This window comes from Lontra canadensis, unplaced genomic scaffold, assembly GCF_010015895.1.
Source record: "Lontra canadensis isolate GAN:19392208 unplaced genomic scaffold, GSC_riverotter_1.0 scaffold12, whole genome shotgun sequence".
In the NCBI taxonomy this organism is placed as follows: Eukaryota; Metazoa; Chordata; class Mammalia; order Carnivora; family Mustelidae; genus Lontra; species Lontra canadensis.
In genome coordinates this window covers 13,530,409-13,538,616 of record NW_022631006.1, presented here as the reverse complement: position 1 = coordinate 13,538,616, position 8,208 = coordinate 13,530,409, and the positions used below count along the sequence as shown (strand labels likewise).

Here is an 8,208-nt window from a genome sequence, read left to right as displayed (position 1 = left end):
TTAGATCGACTACATCATGCAACTTGATGTCCAGCACCCTGAAGGGCCACAGGAATCAAAGAATTCTCTTTCCCAGAGGGATGTTCAACGTGAGAAGAGGAACATTTCCCTCCTTTCGTTTGAGGACAGTATTGATTGCCATTAAGATCTAGGAGCTCCTTGGGACTTCATATTTTATTGAAATGATAAATAATTGCACACATTTAGTTCATACTAGTTTCACTAACATTCTTCAACCACATAAGGCAAATAAAGTGTATTTATTTCCATTAATAGACAATAGATTTAAGGCAGCCACATCTGTGTTTAAATAAAAAGCCCTTTGTTCACTGAAGCCTCCATTGTCACACTTCGAGATCAACAGTAACTTAGATGTTACATAACCATCAGAATGATCTTTCTCAATAGGCTTCGTCAATAAATTATTCTCTCACTCCTTCAAAATCTTCAGCCATTCCCTAGAGCAACAAGATCAAGTAATAAAGCCCAACCTCCTCAGTCTTGCTTACAAGGCCTTTGCCAAAATGGCCTCAAGAATGGGACCTTATTATGTCCCATCATTTCCCTAAATCATGCTTAGAAACCAGGATTGTTCATTCATTAATTTAGCTATTCATTCATTCAAACAAGTATACATTGAGGACCTATTATGAAGCATAGATAGTCTTCTAGTTCCTAGAGATTCGAAGATGAACAAAGTATTGTTTCTCTCCCCAGTCTGGGCAAGGCTCACTGGAGGGAAAGAGAATAAATGGCAATTAAAGTGAGCACAGTGGGGTAATTATGATGGCTCTTCAACCTTGGTACCCTTTTGCAAACATTCATTCATTCAATGTACATTCAGTGAGCATTGTGAAAGCACCTAGAGAAACCAGTGGGAAGGCACTGAGTTTGAACTTTCTACTCTAATTGGGCCACCACGGTGAATGAAGAACTAACACCCAGTTATTTTTAACCAGTTAAAAAAAAAAGAAGAAGAAGAAGAAGAAGGGGAGGAGGAGAAACAGAAAGAGAAGAAGAAAGGGAAGAGGAAGAAAGCATACAAAGGTAGGTGTAGGATAGTCTATCCGTCTTTCCTTAAGCACACTGTCCTATGAGAGAAGCAGCATCTAGTCTGGGTGGCTGGAGAGCATATTAGAAAGTGCTGATGTTCTGTGACCCATGAGAAAGTTCCTGACTCAAGGACCAGCTCACTTGTCCACATAGGTGGGGCTGTGAAAGGGGTAGTGGCAGACTGAGGACAAAGGACAAGCTCATATTCTCTAAAATCTATTTCCCATTTATTTCTCCATGTTTTCTGTTTCCAGTTCTTGGAAAATGGGGAGAGAAGCAGGAGAATTGGGTTAAAGAGACAAATAAATAGCCCTCGTTCTGGGGTCATTTTGTTTCTTTTCCCCGTCATTTCCCCTCCTGTCAGGTGACGTCCAGTCCCAACTAGGACTGAGCAAGAGCTTCAGAAATCTAGGCACAGTGTGCCATGTGACACTCCTCAGAGCCCCACAACAGTCCCATTCACCCGAAGCCTCCTCTCATAAAAGAGATCACCAACAGGATAAGAAAAATGAGAAAGTCCATGAAAGACAGAGAAAGAAGGTACAGGTTGAAAGAGGAAAGGAGAAGGGCAATCTAGACAGATTCATAGAAATGATAAATAGAAATCCCTTTCTTGTACCAGAGGCTCCAGTCAAACTCTACTTCCCATTTTCTGCACCTGTAGCATTTTCCCACCACTGCTGCATGTGTGAATCCTGTCTTTGCTTTAAGGTCCAGGAAAAACAGTGTCACCTCTTCTCTGGCTCTTCCTCTAATCTGTTGGGTAGAAACAATCGAGCCCCTGAGATTCCTTGGTTTTCCTATGAACTCCTTTGATGGCCCTCAGTATAGTCTACGTCGCAATCACATCTCACATACATGTCATTCCCCATTCTTGTCTGTAAGCCTGTCATTGGCAGACTCCAGTAGCTAGCACACCTTTGTAATCCCCAACAATGCCTAGCCTAACCCTGCACCTAGTTAGACCCTCAAACTTCTCAAGGCCACGAAACTGAAGGTTTTAGCTCAGTCACAGCTCTCTCTGCCTCCGAGTGCCTAACAGCACTCTGTTCTCTCCTGTGGATCTAGAGTTGATACTCATGTCTACTCTCACTAGACCCCAGATACTGCACTTTTCCCTTCTTGTTTCCCTACACCCCATCCACAGTTTTGTAAATTCTCCCCCTGTGAAACTGTACACAAATGATCCTAATATGAGTGTGTTGTGAGTTTCTTGCTCGAACCCTTCCTGATACAGTATTTCGTCAATGACAGTAATTAACTATTTGTGGGACTACTTTATATATATATTTTTTCCTCCCCTTTGTCCTTATGATAAACTAAGAATTGGGTACTTTCAACCTAATTTTACCCTGCAGAGACTCAATAAGGTTAATTTAAGACTGATTTAAAGTTAAATAGTTTGTGAGGTCTCCATTCAAATGTTGCCTTCTCACAGGAGTCCTTATTACTCGAAATCACCCCTTCCTCCTGAGCTCTACCTTTACTTTTTATCCCTTTTATAACACCATCAGATATTCTCTTATTTGTTGGTATGTTATCTACTTACTTTATCCAATCATAATGTGCACTCTGCAGAGACAAGACTTCATTTCAGTCAGCGCCTTACCCTCTGGAACATATTGATACTGTGTCGAATGAATGAAATGAAATCTCTTCCTCAATGCTGTAAACCTCCCTTTATACTATGGGTAGCCTTGGATTATATCCTTTCCATTTGCATCAAGATCTCCAAACCTAGAGTTTAAATTATTCAACTCTATCCACATCAACTCTCTGGGCCCGAAATAGGGAGTCTCAAGTTGATTTGGATACTTTAGGAGAAAAATCAAAGAGCCGACCCAGAAAAAGCAAGAGGTGAGAGAGAGGTGGGGGCAGGGAGCAGGAGGTGGGGTAGGTGCACAAACACTTGAAAGATTGTGGATATTGTACCTTCAAGCAACAACGAAGTAAAAATAGTCCCAATTTAATAAATAAATAACCCTTGTCAAAGTTCAAAACCAAACAATCCACTACCTTAAAGAAAAAAATCAGTTGAAAATAGAGTGAGTATATAGTGCATGTTCTGTAAATACTATACAATCTGTTCCCCTGCGGAAAAGAATTGCCACATGCTTTACTAAATTTACTGCTTTGACTAGAGTATACATCTACGCAGATTCACATTTAAAATATTTTAAAATTTTGAATGTAAGTATTTCAAATCCATATGATCTTTCTGTACCCATAAGTAGTCACCACCACCCACCGGACCCCACATCAATTTTGGACTTAGAAAAATTCTTGACAATTTTTGAATTTTGTTCCATCAACCGGTTTCTCTGCATAGAACTGGCCCTGCCTGCTGGATGTCTGCGTGAACTTGTGTTCTGGGCTTTTTCTGCATAGGAAGGACAGGATTAAGTAAAACTCTCATTTCTCCATCCTGTTGTTAGAGGCCCTTCAAAGCTGGGTTCTCACAGGATGCCTGGAGGCCAGCAGGGAGGAAGTCGTGGCCTGCTATCAGGAAAGTCAGAGGCCTGTCCTGGCAGCACTCCAAAATAAAGCCGCAAGAAGCCAGATCAAACCACGCACAAACACAAGATGGCTGACAAAGTAGGCCGAAAACCCCTGACCAAAAAAGGAAGAAAGAGCAGGAACACTAGCTTCTAAGAAATCTCTGCCTCAGGTAATGAATATTCCACCCCCCTTGTTAGCAGCTGTCAATGAACGGCAGAAACCCAAACCCCGGCATCAGCTCTCTCTCTCCAGCTTGCCGGCTCCCACAACATGAGGGTGTACTTCTGCTTTAATAATCCTTCCCGTCTGTACTGCTCATCCTCTGTGTTGTGTCTGTCCTTGAATTCTTTCTCACGATGAGACCAAGAACCTTCGGGGACACCTCTTAGTCAGGCTAGCTCAAGGTCTCAGGGCCTGGGGTCTCCCCATTCCACTGGGTAACACTCTGTTCCCTGCTCCCCACTGCACATTTCCCAGGGACATCATTGTAAGGACATTCCTGGGAGCTGCCTCAAAACTATAAACTGCCGTTCTCCAGGCTATAAATCCTAAGCCAGGGAACCCAGTACAGTGCCATGGCATGTAAATGGAACTCAAAAACGATTCGCTTGGCTGCCTGCCTGGAGGAATTCAGGGCTTCCTCAAGATGATAAATAACTTACTCCCATCATGTTTGTTTGTTTGTTTGTTTGTTTGTTTTTTCTTCCCATAGAAAGGAAGTTATTGCTCTATTAGAAGTCTCTGTTTTGATACTGTTAACTGGGTAGATACCAGGACCGTTGCTCCTTAAAAACTGTTCCTGAGTGAATTCCAAAGGAACCTGAAAGCCCCCCTGGACTTGGCATGGACCAGAATGGATGTCTGGAGAAAAACATCACAGCTTAGAACGAGAAGAGTGCCACACAGATGACGAGGAGGGACAGAGACAGGCCTGAGGGACTCTGGCTTTCCTGGGGCAAGGACGCCAGGCACTGCTGAGAAGAACCACTAGTTACAAATAAAAACCAGGTGTGTGTAAGTCATGAGATGATACCTCAGCAAACCTAGATAATGTATACAAAGCATTGGTTTTATTCTCGACAGATAGGTCTTTTTGTATATCTAAAATCGTTGCAAATGCCATAGACAAACTGTGCACCAGAAACCCCTGCCATCACTGAGCTGTTACCTGGCCCATCATCATTTTTGGAGAAGAAAATCCGTACAGCATATGTCTTACCGCTAGACCGTGGCGTCTGCCCATCTCCACAACTGTGAGGACACAGTCTGCGAAGAGTATAGCCAGCTGAGTCTAACCTGACTTTCAGTGAGTCTCTGGGCTTATCACATCTGCGTCAGCAGCTTCCGGGCTCTCCTGGTTCTCCAAAGGCGGTTGAACCTACGTGGAGCAGTTGGACAAAACCTGCATAAATATTGTGAATTGTTGGGGATCCGCAGGTCCCTGAGTCAATCTTGCTTATAGCAGATAAAATTTCCATTTCTTTAAGAAAACAAACACAGTGGTATGTTTTGGGCTGTCCTCATATACATTCTTTCAAATTCTGCCATCATCTTGAAATGAATGAGTTAAACCATTGCCCATGGAAACAAAAGTTACAAAATGACATAGGGAGGGGGCAGAGAGTGTTACATAGAACATCTAACTCAAAGGGTTTTGTTGTTTTGGTTTGACAACTATTTTGTTGTTCTGTCTTTGCTGTATGAGTTCCAACCCTCGATTTCCTAAGTAACAAGACCTGGTATCAACCAAGTTCTCACATGTTTCAAGTGTCCCCTTTATGAGTTCCAGCTGCTGAAGCCAGGGGACCTGGGTTGCTCCATGATCTCTGCCATTAATTAGCCTCTATGCTGCACAAACTTGCTCTTCTCCATAAAGTAAACTATCTTCAGTTTCTTCATTTGTTAAATGGGTATGATAATTGTGTATATCCCTCTTAGGGAGATCATGGAGATTAAATGAGTTTCTATATGTAAAGTGTTTAGACGATATTGGCACCAGGAAGTACCCTCTCTATATTAGCTATTGATATTTTGAGTTTTATTATTATTCTGTCTTTATTGAGGAAAGCTAAACCAAAGTTTCTCATTGGGAGGGGAAAATGCAGGCCCAGGAACTGTGTGATCGTTCTTACAGGCATGGATTTAGACAGCAGAGTTTTGTCAGGGGGCTTCGCTTTTATGATAAATGGATGATGGAGAAGGGAATGTCCTTGAAACTCTGCAAAAACTGTCACAAATGTGAACTTCTTCCCAATGAAGTTACTTCTTTCTGGATAAACAAGTCAGGCCCCATCCAGTGGAATCACGCTAAGTGCTTTTTCTTTCTTTCTTTCTTTTTTTTTTTTTTTGGTGATAGGAGTCTGAAATAAGCATTTCAATTAGATTCATTAAGACAGTTATTACTTGGTAATTGAATAGCAACAGATTGCAAAGGAACAGTTATTGAGGTCTATAAGTATGTAGGAGAGAAATCTTCTCCTTCTGTAATTCCATCAGCTATAAACCAGTGTAATTAGATTCTTACTAACACATTCAAATTGAAGGGAATGTTGAGGCATATAATTGGCACTTAGGAAGATACCTGTATTACGTTAGGGTGCTTTCCATTTACATACTTATTAAGTGTCAGTTTAAGTTGTTAAGTAATTGTGACTCGTGGACAGTGGTAGGTCAAGTGGTTAAGCAAGAATTAAATTCTTAAACACATTAATAAATTGGGTCAGATGATTTTAAAATATAAAATGCAAGTTTATTGTACCCATAAATTTGAATCAAGACACAGAATATTTCAATGCAACTCATGGACAAATTCAGAACCCTGAATTATTTTCTCAAGTGTAAGAGATTCATTCATTCTCTTGCAATCCCTTTTTGAACAACTACTATTTGTTAAAAAAAAAAAAATGTTACTTGAAATCAATTTGATAATGGAGATAAGATAAGTTGTATAAAAAATCCATAATTTGTGACACAAGTATGCTGGGAAAGGAAAACAGAAGAAAAAAAATTCTTTTAATATTCTTTCTTTTTCATGGCATACAATCATCTTTAGCATTTCAATTTTCTACCAGTGATACCAGATATTTCTTTTTCCAAATCAATGTACAAATTTCAGGAGCAGACCCCTATTCGTCATTATTTTTGATGCAGAATTATTACCAGATGCTATGTGCATAGCAAGTTAAATGAAGTACTTATAAAACCACAGATAACTTTTTGTAATGAAAAGGAATTTAATTTCGGGGGAAGATACATTTAATGCAGTTATATAAGTTAATGCAGCTATATATAATAAGCAACCAAATTTTGGATAATCCAATTTGTCTTTTGTTGAAACCAGTCAGAAGAAAATAGAACTTCTTTTTAAACACAGGAGACTGGTGTCTCAGAAAATCCATAGGGAAATACAGGAAAACAAAAACTATAATGACTGCATACATGCAGCTGCTGAGAATGGTTCAGACTGCATTTACAATGCAGAAGGCTTACTGGATTGATAAGTGGTGCTAGAAAGTACCACTTTTGCTACAACAGTCCCTGGGACGAAAGAAAACCCAACAATCATCTCTACACCACCAGAATAGCCCCCCCCCAACACACACACACACACACACACACACACACACACACACACACATACACACACACACACTCACTCACTCACACCAAAAACTAGGACTTGATAATATCTGTTTTTTGATGTTTTTCCCATGAGTAAACCTTGCCAGAATGTGTACAGATGGCTGAAAGTTTTCACTGTTTGCAACAGTTTACCCTTTCTTCTCTTTTTAATGGACTGCATATCCAGGAGAGGACACAGAGGAAGAGGATATGTCTTCTTTATTATTCTGGCACCATTTTGACTTTACTATCAAAGCTCTGGGGATACCACTACCTTATATTTATAAATTTCATTCTTTATCTTTATTAGGCAGACCAACCTCCCCCTCTCCCTCTGTGTCAGAGACACCATTGTCTCCCTCATCTTTCATGCTCGCTATCACAAGCCTGCATCTGATACTACCGTTTCTCCCCGTCACTGAGAAATAGATGTCAGTAAGCCTTGTCACTTTTCCTTTGCAATGTCTCTAAAGTTCCATCCTCGCTCTCCAAATTGGTTAAATCTTTACCCATGTTTTATCCTGTGTGAAGACATAAAACGGGCTAATGTGACAACTGGAGGGATTACCTTGAATGTAAGGGAGAATTTCTTGACCATGAAACATTGGAAAAGGCTCCTAAGAGAGTCTTGGAATGTTTAAGAATGACAGACTCACCTTGGACAGGAACCATTTTAAATTTTCTCAAACCCAACTTTACTCATCTGCTTGTTTGTAGCCATTCTCCCCTCTAGGCAGCCCTCACCCCACTCCTTCCTCCGGCTCTTATTTTTGCCTTTGTTATTCCCCCCAGCCAAGAAAATGGATTTCTCTACTGTTGACACTTTAACATTTCTTTATACATTCCCATGAACTTCCCCTCAAGAGTCAATTAAGTGACCATTACAGTAGAAACTCATATTTATTAAGCATTTACTAGAAGCCAGACAAGGTCACAAGCACTTTGCATATATAATCTTATTTCATACCATAGCAATCATATAAGGCCAGTGAATACTATCGTCTCATTTTTCAAGTTGGGGAAATGAGATTGAAG

General features: G+C 40.5%; 1 long non-coding RNA gene across 1 annotated transcript; it reads right to left on the bottom strand.

Moving 5' to 3' along the window:
• Positions 1-644: 644 nt before the first annotated feature.
• Positions 645-4,799, bottom strand: LOC116867485. Its single transcript, XR_004382596.1, has 3 exons — positions 4,772-4,799; positions 1,673-1,809; positions 645-732 (listed from the first exon to the last, which is right to left on the bottom strand). It is a non-coding gene; the product is annotated as an uncharacterized LOC116867485 (long non-coding RNA).
• Positions 4,800-8,208: the final 3,409 nt, after the last annotated feature.